The 12040-nt window shown below is 37.5% G+C and overlaps 1 long non-coding RNA gene across 1 annotated transcript; it reads left to right on the forward strand.

The window, feature by feature from the left end:
* The first annotated feature begins 3035 nt into the window (after positions 1-3035).
* On the forward strand, positions 3036-7209 carry LOC140136578 (uncharacterized). Its single transcript, XR_011856693.1, has 4 exons — positions 3036-3114; positions 4542-4595; positions 6168-6237; positions 6828-7209. It is a non-coding gene; the product is annotated as an uncharacterized lncRNA (long non-coding RNA).
* The last annotated feature ends 4831 nt before the right edge of the window (positions 7210-12040 follow it).

The following is a 12040-nucleotide window of genomic DNA, read 5'->3' on the forward strand; positions in this document are numbered from 1 at the left end:
ATGTCGCCAATCATCATTTTTGAGATATTCAACCAAAATATTCTGCTTGAAATTAGCTTTAAAATGATGTATATCATGTCTATAGTACTTGACATTTAAGTAGTGAAAAATCAATAAAACAGTCAATAAATCCTTTCTTTCCTATTGTTTATTGTTAAGTTCGATGGAGCATATCTCAATAGTGGCACTGGCGACATCCGGGCTCAGTTGTGGCGAGGAGTCACAAATACTCTTTGGAAAAAAATAAGCGATTTTAATTCCTAACCTTTTGGTAATGACCATTGCCATAGACTTTAACTCACTGACAGTTTTGCCTCATAAGAATGATGGTTGTAGATCCTTACTACCGGTTGGATATCCTTACTGAAGAGGATGCCAGGAGAGCTAGGATCATACATGTGATATGCATATTTAATGATTGTGGGAGCATGTGTGGCCGAGTGGATAAGGCGCCCGACTCATAATCCATAGGTTGCGAGTTCGAGTTCGAGCCCCGCTCGTGCCAACGTGTTGTGTCCTCATTGCCTACTGGGGGATGGGGTTGGTTGGATTGGATGTTTGTATAGTTGTTTGTTTCAATGTTGCAATATTGGCGCTGATTGCAAATTGCATTGTGTCTGTTTAGGTGTGTTTAATGTACAATCCTACTATAATTCACCAGAATCTGTCTGTTTGTGTGTTTGTGTGTTTGTGTGTCTGTCTGTCCGCCTCTTTTCTCGGAGACTGGGGGTCGCGCGTTCCTCAAACTTGGTGGGTGGGTGTATCTTGACCCCAGGCAGAACGAGTTTGTATTGGTTGGTGGGTCAAGGTCACCCAAGGTCATCCAGGGGTCAAATTAGTAAAAACTGTTTTTCTCTGAGACTGGGGTCGCACGTTCCTCAAACTTGACGGGTGGGTGCGTCTTGACCCGGGACAGAACAAGTTTGTATTGGTTAGTGGGTCAAGGTCACCAGAGGTCATCTAGGGGTCAAATTAGTAAAACTGTCATATGGGCATGAAACTTGGTGGGTAGGTGCATCTTGACCTAAGACGGAACAAGTTTGTATTGATTAGTGGGTCAAGGTCACCCAGGGGTCATCTGAGGTCAAATTAGTAAAAACCGTTTTCCGCCTATTTTCTCGGACACTAGGGGTCGCACGTTCCTCAAACTTGGTGGGTAGGTGCATCTGGACCTCAGACAGAACAAGTTTGTTTCGGTTAGTGAGCCAAGATCACCCGAGGTCATCCAGGGGTCATTTGAGGTCAAATTAGTAAAAACTATCGTATGGGCATGAAACTTGGTAGGTACAGTCAACTTTTATAGTCAAATTTTTGGAAGGTCATTTTGGGGTCATCCGGGGTCACCCAGGGGTCATCTGAGGTCAAAAAGACGGAACAAGTTTGTATTGATTAGTGGGTCAAGGTCACCCAGGGGTCATCTGAGGTCAAATTAGTAAAAACTGTTTTCCGCCTATTTTCTCGGACACTAGGGGTCGCACGTTCCTCAAACTTGGTGGGTAGGTGCATCTGGACCTCAGACAGAACAAGTTTGTTTCGGTTAGTGAGCCAAGATCACCCGAGGTCATCCAGGGGTCATTTGAGGTCAAATTAGTAAAAACTATCGTATGGGCATGAAACTTGGTAGGTACAGTCAACTTTTATAGTCAAATTTTTGGAAGGTCATTTTGGGGTCATCCGGGGTCACCCAGGGGTCATCTGAGGTCAAATTAGTAAAACATGTCGTATGCGCATGAAACTTGGTGGGTACAGTCAACTTTTAGAGTCAAATTTTTGGAAGGTCATTTTGGGCTCATCCAAGGTCAAATTACTAAAAACTGCCATGGGCATGAAACGTGGTGGGTACAGTCAACATTTAGAGCTAAATTTTGGAAGGTCATTTTGAGGTCATCTGAGGTCAAATTAGTAAAAACTATGGGCATAAAACTTGGTGAGTACAGTCATCATCAGCCAGGTAATCGCGACAGCCGAGAACCGCCAAATACGGGTAACCGCCTAGTTCTAGCAATTTGACCTGTTGGTCACCATTAGAGTTTGTAATAAAACCTTTTTTGATTAAGGAAGGTCACCCACACCGACCAATACCTTTACTTTGAGTCCCTGGGTGTTGTCTTCTTGATAGAATGAGTAGCATAGGTCCGGAAGAGGAGGATAAGAAGCAGGAAAAAGAAAAGATCAAACAAGCGCTTTAGCGCTGTGGCTACCCTGGTCAGACTTTCAAACAAATGTGACCATCCAGCACAACTGAGCCCGGATGTCGCCAGTGCCACTGTTGAGATATGCTCCATTGAACTTAACAATAAACAATAAGAAAAAAGGGATTTTTGACTGTTTTATTGATTTTTCACTACTTAAATGTCAAGTACTATAGACGTGATATACATCATTTTAAAGCCAATTTCAAGCAGAATATTTTGGTTGAATATTTCAAAAATGATGATTGGCGACTTTAGGGCTCAGTTGTGCTGGATGGTCACAAATGGTGCAAAAACATTGCAGCAAGTCAACAGAAGCATATATTCCCAAAAACAGAGCAAGCCTAACACCAAGAAAGAAGGTTAAAATCAGACTAAGGGACTTGTTTTGATCCCATACATAGATTGACTCGCAGAGAAAGCCAACAGAATCTTCCAAAACACGGTAAAGCGAAGGCCATGAAACCACTCTAATGCTAGTGCATTAATTGAGACAAAAAGTTGACCCACTCAGCAGCACCACTGATTGTGTGTACGAGATCCTATGTGATGCGTTAACTGTAAGCACTTCTGTGTCAGTGAAGCAGGCCATAAATTTAAAGCGAGTCTTGGTGAACACCAAAAAGAAACTGCCAGGGTGTCTAAAACTAAACAACATGCACTCGTCAAACCCGCAAACAATCGGCGAGTGAGCAGTCTAAGCCTGCAATTGCAGACCATGCGGTCCAGCAAATCATGTCATCAACTGGGACAGTGCTAAAATCATCTGTAAGGAATGCCATAATGCATAATTATAGTTATACAAGAAGATCCCATTTTCTCATACCTCAATCTTCTCTTGCAGGTGAAGATCCAGATGAACTATTTGATCATGATGAAAGCAATGATGACATCGATAGCAGTAAAGAAGAAGGCAGCACAGGTTAGTGTGTGTTATTATACAGCTTGTTCAATTTTATTTTTTTTAGAGTTCAGAAATGGACAGTATATAACACAACAGTGATTTCAATTCAATGAAACCCAAAAAAACAAAGCCTAAAGGCATTTATTAATTTCTTTATATTGACGACCGGAGACACAGTGTGCAGAAACGACTTCACCAAAAATGTATTCTTCCATATAATTACCAATATTAATTTTTCAAGTATTTCTTAATTTTGTGCAATAATTTCAACCATGAAAAAATAAGAGAAAACAAAAAATAATAAAGAAAAACTATGGGGTGCTTGTACTTTTGTTGGTGTGATATGGATAATCACACCTGATACCCCTGTCATCTTGCGCTCATAAGTTCAATAGCTATTAAGATACGGAAATCACAAACTGTGGTACAGTTTCTACATGTAACTCTTTTATGGGACACTTTGTATTTCAAAACACGGACCAACGTTATAATAAACATGGCTGACCATAGATATACACAGGTCTTCTATCATAAAAGTTAAAAATACAACCGATGACCTTATACCCTGTGAAAGGGATCTGTGGACAATCATTTTTTCTGGTCATAGGGTGCATAGTATCTGCATACAAACCTACAGGAGGTGTTTGGGGCATTCAGGTTTCATTTTTGCTGAGTGGGAAAGTCTTGTAAACTGAAGAAGATGACAAATTGGGGGTCTTCAGGAATTTGTCGTTTATTTGTGTGTCTTGGGAACTGAATCTTGCTTAGATTTAAAGCTTTACAGCTGGGGAAAAGGAATTTCAGATGTTTTGGACTTGGATCAGATATATTGCTTATTTTGTAAGAAAATTGTACCATCCTCCAACTGGTGTTTGAAAACTGCATAAGAGGTGTGAAATGGGGTCTTACTGCGTGTGTACACTGAGCACTCTGTATTTTTACCCGATATTACCTGGTAACCCACAATCCGACTCGAGCAACAACCAACATGTTTCTACTGATGCTTAAAATTAGGGTTGTGGTGTGTACCGAAGTACTGAAAATATTTTCCTGACCCCAAGCTGCTTTTAAAGTCACGATGTGATACATAAAAGATGTTCAACACCCAGCAACCGTTAACCGTTGTGTTTCCACTGATAGAAATACCGGGTATCCACACCGCATCACTCTGAACCGATCTGTTTCCACTGAGCACATTAACCGGTAAACTAAACCACATTACTCGCCAACCGTTCCCCAGTAGAAACACACAGTTACCCGGTCACTGGACTAGCTAGTTCCAAAGGTGTAAAGAAGATCGCATAAGCATTCTGTGAAGCAATAACACCAAAGATGGAACATGTTTGTCATTCTATTTTCTTCTTCTTTACATTGCCTTGATTGCTTTCTCTCCGTCCATTCTCTCATCTTTAACATTTGTTGTTCTTTTATTTGCATTTCTACAGATGAGGACAACCCAACGCAAATCTTCAACCACATTGCAGCAAATCTCCAAACAAGTAAGACATAGCAGTAATGCACATTTTGTCAAATTGCATTCACATGGTGTTTCTTTGCATGTTGTTTGGTTTCCATGCTCAATCAAAGGGATTCTAAAAGTGTACCCTGAACTGGACCAAAATAACATGACAATGTATATGTGAAGCTGAATTTATTCTTGATTGCTTTTGCAGAAAAGTGAATCGCATGCATGCTCTTGTGTTCTTCTGTTTTGAGTGTCAAACTGATCGGTTGATGCCCATCATTTTCAACTCGCAAAAGTATGCTCTGTCATTTTTGCGAGTTAGAATCAATTTTAAACTCCATTGTGATATTGTTTGTAACTTATAAGTCATTGAATAATCATTGCATACCATATGATTTACTACACTGTCAATTTATTTATTTTTCTTGATCATCAATAATAAGAAGTGAATTAATTAAACTGAAGTAGACTCTAACAGCACTGGATGTCCTCAGCATATTTTTATGCTTTTCAAATAGCATATGACCCATTCCATGTCAACTCCAGGGATGTGCACCGCAGCACCTCTTCAATTTTTTTCTTTTTCTGTTTTTCCCCTAAAAACCAATGTCAGACATTTTGACCCACCATCAACTTCAGGTATATTGAAAATATGTCCTTGGACAACATTTCTGAGAGATATTGGCTTGGGGTCTTGATGGCTTCAACACATTAGTTAGGTTTGCCTTCTCCATAGAGTTGTACATTAAATCATTATACATGCGAAATCAAAAATGTGTACAACTCTATGGAGTAGGCAAACCTAACTGACGTGTTGAAGCCATCAAGACCCAAGCCAATATCTCTCAGAAATGTTGTCCAAGAACATATCTTCAACATACCTGAAGTTGGTGGTGGGGCAAAATGTCTGACATTGGTTTTCAGGGGGGTCAAAATGTAAAAAAAATGGTTTTGCATGGGTAATATCTCAGCTAAATGTATTCTAATATGCTCAATATTGGATAAGAGTAATGTCCTACCAAAGGGATCTGACTGGAAAAAAAATGGACAGTAAAATTATTTTTACTTTTGGAGTTCTGACCCCCAAAGTTGGTCCTGGATGGACGAAGTTGCATTTTGAGGGCCCTATATCTTTTAAAGTAAAGGAGTTACAAGTTTTCTGATACCAGATTTGAATTCTACACCAAAAAGTACCCCAGGATACATACTTTTCAAAGTTGTAAAGGGTTCCTTTATACATTTATGGACCTCCAACGTCTGTCTTTCGCGTATGCACACATTTTTACGCTGGCCCCTAAATTTCAAATTGATGCCACGGGAAAACGAAATGGAGTATGAAGCTCAAATTTTCAGGATTTTACTTTCTCATTAATATCTACCACCACACAGAAAAAAAAAAAAAATTGAAGAGGTGCTGCGGTGCACATCCCTGGAGTTGACATGGAATGGGTCATATACTATTAATGCAATTAGAAGCAACAAACTTTTCAGAAGTGACTCGACTACAATCACCAGGTGTTCTAATATAAATTTTGTTTCTTTCTACTAGATAATGTTTGGGTTTAGAATGTTTTTAAGATTACTTGTTTTTAATTTTAATCTACAGGACCTTTAACATTGAGTGTTCACAAGCTGGACTACCATCAGCACAAGCATGCATCAAAGAAAAAGAAGTGGTATGTTATTAATGCTAAAAATAATACCTTTCAGTATGACAAGTGTACCCAGAAAATATTTGTTGCACATTACAAGAATTTGAGGGACTTATCATAACAAATGAGAGAAACTGATACTGAGGGGAATGAGAATTTTCAGACATTTGACTGAATTCGGGCAGTTTTGCTGTCCAAATTTATGCATTTTTAATTTTATTTTTTCAGCCTGTTTTGGACCTTTTAAGGCCGAATTCACATACCTTTCAGACAGTTTGCAAAAAAGCAATTCTTCTCATGCCTGAAGTGTTGAAACCTGACAAACTTGTGTGTCTCTGAACATATGAGCAAGGGAAGCAACTCAGGAATATTAAAATGAAAGTCAGCAGAAAAGAAGAACTCTTGCAGGCCTAGCCAGAAGAGTTGACTCTTATCTTTGAATACTACATCTTGCTGATGGATTACACTCAGCCAATACATAAAAGTAGATACAGCCCTAGTCATTAGCTATAAAAGTGCATGATGTAATGCACATTTTATCATTTAAGACTACTTTGTGATTAAAGTTCTGAGGAACATTGCTTATCAATTATTGTATTTTTTTTTAATTTCAGATAAGTTGAGCACAAGGAGCAGAGAAGCTGAATGCTGCAACAATAAGTTACATACATGCTACCTTTGGTGGATTGAGAAACGGGATTTTGCCTGCCAAATTTTTGTAAAAACTAGTTACGCTTAATTATTAAAAACCTAATTGCTATCTCAAATTATGTCCAGGTAGTATGCGTGACGAATGTACTACATTTAGGAATTTGCCATCTCTGGCCATGCAATTGAGTGGAATTTTATTTTGCAACTTAAAAATGCTCAGGGCATTACAAAATGTTAACAATATTATTACAGTTGAAAACGGTTCAGGTTTGACAATCAGTAGTAGCGCTAGAACAAAACACTCCATAGTTCGCAGGGACCCAGAACTTGCAGACAATTAAAAAGTAGGGGTTTGTAGTAGAATTTTGGTGAGTTGGTGTTGCACAAATGCAGCATAAATAGAATATCTTCGGTAGTGCTTGATTGAAAAATGGGGGTCTGCATGATCCCCTGAACTTGCAGAAAATTTAAAAATAGGGGTCCGAACTGTTTTTTAGTGAGTCCGGACCCCCAAATGCAGCCTAGCACTACCCCTGTTGACAATTAAATTGCCTTTGAATTATAAACACAGGAAAAACTAATAGTTATTATGGGGGTCGGAAGAGCTAGGCGCATCAGAGGGTTAGCATAGTTTTGAGATCTACACAGGCCTATAATTTTTACAATGTCCTGAATATAAAGCAGTCAATATTTGTTTTATATACCAAATGGATGTATGTGGATATTGCGATTGCGCAGTGTGATCGGGATCGACGCACAAGACCGGTCAATAGTTCATTTCCATGACTGGTCAGTAGTTCATTTTGTTGAAATACTCTCAAATATGGGGCATAGTAAAAACAATACCCCACTTTTAACAGATGACAGGATTCTATATATGAGGTATATAATAAGTATGTATTATGCACCATAAGAAGCAAAGGCCTTCATTTTGAAAAGCCTGTTTTTTTTAGCAAAAAGCCAGGTTTGTCAATGAAAAGCTGGTTGCTTGATCGACAAACCATGTTTTTGATCAAGAAATCAGATTTTTTGATCCGATCGATCTGATCCACCAAGTAAACAAGGTTTCTCTTTTATTCTTGCCACATGACTGAGCTATTTGATGTGGCCTATTTTTTTTAAATATGGAAATAGGTGAAAGTTGGCAAATTTTCCATTTTTTTTAAATCTTTGGCCATGGAGCAAATTTGAGGAATTGAAAATTGAGAGAATTATCTCTGGGAGTCTGGGTTAATCAGATTAATTTTAAATATAGTTATGGTGGAACAAAAATTTGTGATGGAATATTGCTTTTTTAGACCTTTGTTCCCAAATTTCAAAGATACATTCCTTTCATCATTGACCATTCACTTGGAAAAATGCATACTTTTGTCACATATACTCCGTTTACATTGGGCGAAAGTCGTAATCGAATTCACTAAAGTCGTAATCGACTTAATTCGTATCATACGTGTAAACAGGTACAGTCGTAATTAATCGTAATTCAAAAGTCGTAATTCCAATGATGACTTGTATCATCATTCATTTCAAGTGAATTCGAATAAGTCGTCATTAATTACGACTTTTTGCTAATGTAAACGAACACGTTGTTGAATTCGTATGTACCTGCCGTTACCATTGGTAACAAACAAATTCGATATTGAATTGAACACCCACCAAACGAATTAATTTGCGGTCGTAATTCAAAATACGGCTTAAGTCGATTACGACTCTTAAGTCGATTACGACTTTTGCCCAATGTAAACGGGGTAATAGTCTTTGCTACATTCAAAGATACAGTCTGTCCATATATAAGTACAAACCAAATCTGTAGCATCGGGGGCATTGTGTCACACGCGAACGCGTAAAGAGCGTGGTGCGCTCAGCAATTACAAATCGTGCAGCAGTTGGCGCACCAAAGCATTGCACTGACATAATTATTCTCATACCTCCAGTTTCCGAGGTCTATTTACTTTGTACTTCTATGTGGACAGACTGTAGTGAATAAAAGGTTGCAAACCATGCTAAATTATTGACACATGATATCTACTAAATACACCAAAGTGCAGTTGTACAGGGTTGCAGAATTGACAGAATCTGATCGCTATGTGGATACTTCTGCAATGACCCCTTGGGTATTGGTACATTGATCTTCTAGGAACAAATCAAGGAAGCAAACAACCACATAATATTTGAATAGGTCTTGTGGTTCAAGTTAAGGCCAATAATAATATCAAAACTTAAAGATGGATGACCTGAGCCTCATCCCCACTTTTTCATCAAGTTAGAGATTTTGTCACCATATTTTTTATATATTAATATAGGCCTATATATATGTGTGACCAGCTTCAACAAAACCCGGAACAAGTCGCCATGCATGTTTTTGAGTTATAGGCCTTTAAAGAACATTCCCATAAAAATAATCAAATTTTGGAATTCTTAATTTCATGGAATTTGACCTTGGGACTGAGTAGACTTTCAAATCCTTGAAAGTACTTATTAAAGAGAGGTTTATTTAATCAATAATTGATAGTTGAACCATGATATTTAATACTGTGCAAAGCAGGAAAAAAATTAGCCTATTTCTCAGAACAGCAATTTTGCAAAAATATCAAGGTGTCATTTACAAAATTATCCATATCTTGAAAAGTATTGCAGCTATGTATATAATTTTGGTATCATTTTGAAGCCCATTGTCCCGTTCTTACATTTGTATGCAAATCATGAAATGTCAAAAATGCAGCCCATCCACCACAAACTGGTCGTAAAGTCGACATTTTCCATTTTGAGATACAATCAAAAACAGTATGGATTTCTATGTAAAATATATTAGGAATTTGACCTTTGATGAACCATAACTTCACTTCCAGATGTCCGATGAAGCTGGTTGAGGTGTCATTTTAAAGCTGCATGTGCACTCGTTCAAAATGTACAATAAACAAAAAATGGCGTAGGGCCGACTTTACTACCACTTCGTGGTGGATGGTCACATAATATGCTTTAGCTTGCAACTGTTTTAAAATCGATGTCTAGATCGGAAAAAAATAATGTCCCTAGGGGTCAGAACGGGTCAAACTTCATACAACAAGGTTGAAATTTCAAAATTTCTCAGATTTTGTCAAAAACCATACCGAAGTATGCCTCTAGTTAAGGGCTGGGGTATGAACGTTTGGACAGTATTTATTTTGGGACATTAGAGCACATCAGACATATCGAATTGCATTCTGAATACTGAACAACGTCCTTCTGATATCAAATAATTTTGATTTTTTGAAATTCGCAATTTAATACACATTTTATGGCAAATCATTAAAAATTGATATTTTTGATATTTAACAGTACTCGAAGTAAACTTTACAAATCTGATGATTTATACTTAAAGTGTATGTAAGTGGGATGAAAAGCCGACGTTCAATTGAACATTTTGGCCTTTCGTCTTGGAGGTATGGATTTTTTTCCCAAAACACCAAAAAAAATTAGGTCTTTTTGGGAAAAAAATCCATATCTTCAATATGAAAGGTCAAAATTTTCAATTGACCGTCGGCTTTTCCTCCCAGCTACATACACTTTAAGAATATATCATTAGATTTATATAATTTACTTGAGGACTGTTATATATCAAAAGTTGAAAAATATCAAATTTTTATAATTTGTCATAAAATTTGTATTATATTGTGATTTTCAAAAATGAAAATTATTTGATATCAGAAAGACATGCTTCAGATTCAGAATGCAATTGATAGGTCTGAGGTGCTCTCATGTCCCACAAAAAATACTGTCGAAACGCAATAAACGCTCATTCTAGATCCCTTAACCGACTCAGGAAAAATATAGTTTGACCTATCTACAACAAACCGTTCTTGAATTAAAAGCAGTAGGTCAAAATGGGGGAGGGGTGGTTATTTTCGTGGCCACACAGGGGTCAAAAACTGATCGAATTTCAACGAAAATGTTCTCAAATTGTTTGTCATGTAAAATGAAGTCGAATAAGGATTAGTTTGCACTGTCTAGATTGCATATTTAATGCCAAAATTCAATGAATGAAAGTCTACCCCCGTTGCAGCCTATAAGGCATATTGATCATGACCTATTTTAATGTTTCCTATGTAACATCTAGGAAAGATTTTGAGTTCATTTTACATGATGACCAAATTTAGACCATTTTTATATAGAGTTTCTATTTTCAATCTGGGGCAAAAAAAAATGACCACCCATTTTGACCTTTCTGCTTATAACTCAAGAACCTATGTCACAGATTTTTTTTTTTTTTTTTTTCATGAGCAAAGGGATACTAATTTTGAAATTTCATCCCAGTTATATGAATGTTGACCACTAGGGACATGTTTTGAATTTTTTTACATAGCTCATCATTTCTCTGAGCTACATATGTGACATGTCATGTGAAAAGGAGACACTTTTGGGCAGGATCGTAAATGGAGAAATAGCCAAAAATCTGCCCAGGGTGATTTTTTCTCAATGTGGGTTTGTTGCAAATTTGTGATGTTATTAATGTTAAAAATATTGTCTGATAGTTTTAGACCTGAATATAACTGGCATCTTGTATTTTATGAGACATTTTTCAGGGTAATTCCTACTCTCAACATTGTCAATAATATTTTTAAAGGCCGATATCTCAATTTCCCATTTTATAATACCATAACTGAGTTTACTGTGCTGCTCTGCCCTCTACCTGGTTGCCTCCTTGGCGAATACAACTGCGTTGCGTTCCATACTTTTGCGAAGATCTTAGATTTTGCCACAAAGGAAAAAAAGTGGTGCGAGGTCTGGTGATCGTGTAGGCCACTCCACAGCATGAGCCATCCCAACCACTCTGTTTGCTATCCGTGGACAGAGTGAAAAACAGGTACTTTTATTCAAAAGGGCATATCTTCAAAAGTTGAATGATTAAAGGTTTCTTTACATACCAGAATATATTTAATCAACTTTTCAGAAATAAGAGAAAACGAGGGTGCAATGAGGGGCCTCTTTTTTTTGGGACACCCTGTAGTATGAACAATACACAACTGTTCACAAAGCTTCACAGCCTTTCTTTCATATCCAGGATTTAAGGCTAACTTACTACGGTAGATCGGATACAGGATACACTGAAACTTGCATGTAATTTGATATTGGATTCAATTTTGGGCCATTCGCAGCGAGCGATATTTAGTGTCTTTGGCGAGTTTAAAATCGCTCG

This window comes from Amphiura filiformis, chromosome 16 (assembly GCF_039555335.1).
Source record: "Amphiura filiformis chromosome 16, Afil_fr2py, whole genome shotgun sequence".
Lineage (NCBI taxonomy): Eukaryota > Metazoa > Echinodermata > Ophiuroidea > Amphilepidida > Amphiuridae > Amphiura > Amphiura filiformis.